Genomic DNA, 4,084 nt, shown 5'->3' on the forward strand with positions numbered 1-4,084 from the left:
CTTGGACCAGGCTACACGGAACTTCTAAACACCAGATGGCTGAGACTCCAGCTACTCTCTTGTAGATTGGAAGTCTGCCCTGTGCCCCAAAGCACAGACTTTAGAGTGAGAAGCCTGGGACGTAAGCCCCAAATCCCAACTCTCTGAGCCTCAGTTTCCTCCTCTGTAAACTGTAGGCTGTGGTACCCACCTCCTCAGGCAGTAAGAGGATTAAATCAGATGGTGGTTGTCGCCTGTGCAGCCCGGTGCCTGGCTCAGAGAACTGCCCCTCAGCAGTCGCTGTCTAGCCCCAATCCTCAGGGAACCCGGCCCGCTGCTCCCTCCCCTGCCTGACCCAGTTTTTCATCCAAATTTGGCCACAGGCCCGGCCCGGCCTATTTTAGGTACACCTCTTTTTGTTGCAGGAAAAAGAGACCCACGCAAGTTACCTTAAAACAGAGGGTTTATTATGGGGACGGGAATGTGGATGGGGCGGAGGCAGGGTCACCCTTGGGACTGGAACTGTTTGGCTGTAGAATCTCTTTTCTTTGCTCCTTTAAAAGGGATCATCCCACTCGTCCTTGCAGGAGGGACCACTTCCCGGCCTGGGTGCAAACAAACCCGGGAGGTTTGGTGACCATGGTTGTTGAAACCCGAGACTCCCCTTCACTCATGTGGAGAGAGTGGAGCTTTTGGCTGCTGATCATTTGGATTCGGGTTTTCACAGCCCTCAGGACCATCAGGGCTGTTGTGAGAAAGCAGGTGGGCGCAGATTTGGGGACGGAGGATTGTATAGAGTGACTGTAATTTATTGCCCAAACCAGGATGCTTTGAGAACGACAGGGGCAGCACGAATACTTACGCAGGGACGAAAGACACAAACCAAGACTGTGTGAGCAGCCAGGACACAGGGTCACCCTAAGAGCTCAGAGGTGTGAGAAGGAAGGGGAGGAAGAAAGCAGAGACCACACTGGAAAGAGGACCAGGTGTGGCCGCTGCCCAGGAAGTGCCAGGTGCGTGTGTGGAGGGCTGGACGGCCGGGAAGGCAGCCCGCGGGTCCCCAGGGACCTCACCTGCCCTGTAGGTGGTGGATGGTGTTCAGGCTCATGGAACTTTGCTCCATCTGCAAAAAAGGCCCTTGTCCACCCAGGGTAAGACCCAGACCCTAAGGGGCTTGAGACCCATAGGAGACCCCTCCCACTGGCGGGGGATGGAAAGAAAGTTCTACTGAAGTACTTGGCAGGGAAGGTGGGTGGAGCACGTGCCCTGGCCCCTGACCCAGCCTGGGTCAGTGTAAGCAGCTCTCCCTGGGCCATGCGGAGTTCCCGATAGCCTCTTTGTGTACTCAGAACTCACGCATGCAAGCAGCCCCCGCTCCCTCCAGCCCTCCGATTTCCGCTGACAGCGCCTCTCCCTGCCTCTCCCCATTGCCTTCCTGACTGACACCCAGCCCTGACCCTTGCCAATGATGCCACCCTTGTCTCAAATCTCAGCAACCTTGAAACAACTCTTTTCCACTCCCCAGGAAGGGCCCAGAAGGATCTCACCTCCGGGGGATGGTGGGTCCCTCCATATGGTGAACACGTGTGCTTCTTCTCATCCAGCTTATTACCAGCCCTTTATGTGGCCAGTGCCCCAGTTTTGCTGGGGTGGGGACCTTCCCGTCCTTGCTCACACTCCTTCTCATTCTCTGGGCTTTCCAGGAAGCTGACACCATCCCCCTGGATGCAGTGGTGCAGCATGTGACCTAAGCTAAGGCAATTAGCACATCCTGTCTTCCGGGCCACTGATTGGTCTAGGTAGGTGCCCAATTAAAGTTTGCTGCCTGGCCTGATGTCTTCAGAAAAGTCTGAAACCTCTTTTCTGATGCTCTTAAAGGGATGAAGAATGGAATGCAGAGCTGCCAATATCATTTTTGATGAAGGATCTACACATGGAGCCAGCCCCAGGGAAGTAGAGCTGAGAAGTGGAGAGAGAGAAACTGGATCCTGGTGACATCATTCAAGCTTCTGGATCAAGCCACACCTGAAGGTCTGCCCTTGGGCTTTTCAAACACAGGAGCCAATAAAGTCCCTTTTCTCAGGTCACGTTCTCTGCTACCTGCAATTGACAAAGCTCTAACGGCAGATTAGCTCCCGCAGCCAAAAGGATGTTCAAACCAATGGTAAAAGAGTAAATGAACTATGCAGTTGCTCGCACAAAGTTCTGAGCTCTGCCTTCCCATAGTGAGAATTTCCAGGCTCCAGTTAGAGCCCTTGGTCTCTCTCTTCCTATCCACTAATGCAGGCCATCTCACAGAATCCACCCCTGGCAATGTCGTGAAGTAGGTCAAGATTATTTCTGAAGCCTGAGTGTTGGACCTGACCTCTGTGGGTCTACAGAGCCTGTTACATGAATACCCTAGCATTCCCCAACCCCACCATTATCTGCAAGGCCATGCAGGAGCCGGCCCCCTGACCTCCCTGTGCTGTTGCCCGCACTGCGCTCCCCCCACGCCGGGATGCAGCCATTCTGGCGGCTTCCCAGATCCGCGACTTTTTCCCACATCGAAAGCTTTGCAGATGCTGGTTCCTCAGCCTGGAATTCCCTTCTCTGTTTCTTTCCCTGTGTTATCTTCTTTCCCTCCTTTAAGCCTCAGCTGAAATGTCACTTCCCCAGGGAGTCCTCCGCAGCTGCCAGTCTACGTCAAGCCAGCCTGATTTCTATTCCCAGGGCACCCTGCGCTTTTTCTCTTGTAACTGTAACCCCACGCTCAGTCACTCCCCGGGGTCTATTGAGAAACCTGGTACGTGGTATGTTCTCAAAAACATCTGGATGAATGAGGTCTATAGGTGCCGAGCCCATCAGCCATAGGAGTAGAGGCCCAGAGAGAGGCGGAACTTGCCCAGGGTCACACAGCAAGTCTGTGGCAGTGTGGACACTGAAGCAGGATTCTTATCGGATGCTCTCGAGGAGCCCCAGTGGTGGCCGCTCCTCTCTTTATCTGCTAGTGCCGTGTCTGTTTAGGTCTCCAAAGACCTTTTCTGAGACTCTGTGTCTGCCAGACATGGAGGACCCAAGCTGATGATTCCCTGGGAGGCAGGGACATGAGCCCACTAGGAGGCGTGGCTGTCCTAGGGCCTGGCAGAGACAAGCTGGGTCAATGTTTACCCCGTTCCCCAAGACTTGAGGCATCAGACCGAGAGCAGGTACAAGGACGGTGACTGTGTCTTGGCCCTGAAGTGGCTACGAGGCCCAGAACAAATGGAGACAGAAGGCGCTGGGTGTGGTCACTTCTCCTCCTCATGCTCTGCAGTGACCAGTGGACACAGCTGGGTGTCTTTCCCGGTTCTGCCACTTATGGCTGTGTGATCTTGAACAAGTCACTTCACTGCTTTGAGTCCCTGCTTGCCATTCTGTGAAACAGGAATATTCATAGTAACAACCTCATAAAGTAGTAATGAGAATTAAATTAGAAAATAAGCATGTGTTTATAGCAGTGTCTGACCCGGAAGAGGTGCTCAGATTGCATCCCCTGGGCAGTGGCTTAATGTACCTACCCAAAGAGCAATTCTAGACTTATTGCTTTGTTTACTTTGTTAGTGTCTGAATCCCCCTCTGGAGTGGGAACTCTTCGAGGGAAGATTCCCAATGGGTCTTGTCCCCCAGTAAATTCCCGGCATTGAGACAAACTTATAGAAGGGACTTCATAAATATTGAATAGATGGATGAATGGATGGATAGATGGATGGATAGGTGGATGGATGGATGGATGGATGGATGGATGGATGGATGGATGGGTAGATGAGTTGTTGTATAGGTGAATGGGTGGATGGAAGGATGGATGGGTGGATGCATGGATAGGTAGATAGATGGATGAATGGGTGAATGGAAGGGTGGATGGGTAAATGGGTGGAAGGATGGATGGGTGAATGGATGGACGAGTGGATGGATGAATGGGTGAATGGAAGGGTGGATGGATGGCTGTATGGGTGTGTAGATGAATGGATGGATGGATGAGTGGATAAGTGGATGGATGGATAGATGAGTGGGTGGATAGGTGAATGCATGGATGGAAGTGTAGATGGGTGGATGGATGGATGAGTGAGTGGATAGGTGAATGGGT

The 4,084-nt window shown here is 52.7% G+C and overlaps 1 long non-coding RNA gene across 1 annotated transcript; it reads right to left on the minus strand.

Annotated features, from left to right (window-relative positions):
* Positions 1-471: 471 nt before the first annotated feature.
* Positions 472-1,645, minus strand: LOC124226121 (uncharacterized). Its single transcript, XR_006885202.1, has 3 exons — positions 1,527-1,645; positions 1,053-1,102; positions 472-584 (listed from the first exon to the last, which is right to left on the minus strand). It is a non-coding gene; the product is annotated as an uncharacterized LOC124226121 (long non-coding RNA).
* Between the last annotated feature and the right edge of the window lie 2,439 nt (positions 1,646-4,084).

This window comes from Equus quagga, chromosome 15, assembly GCF_021613505.1.
Source record: "Equus quagga isolate Etosha38 chromosome 15, UCLA_HA_Equagga_1.0, whole genome shotgun sequence".
Taxonomy (NCBI): Eukaryota; Metazoa; Chordata; class Mammalia; order Perissodactyla; family Equidae; genus Equus; species Equus quagga.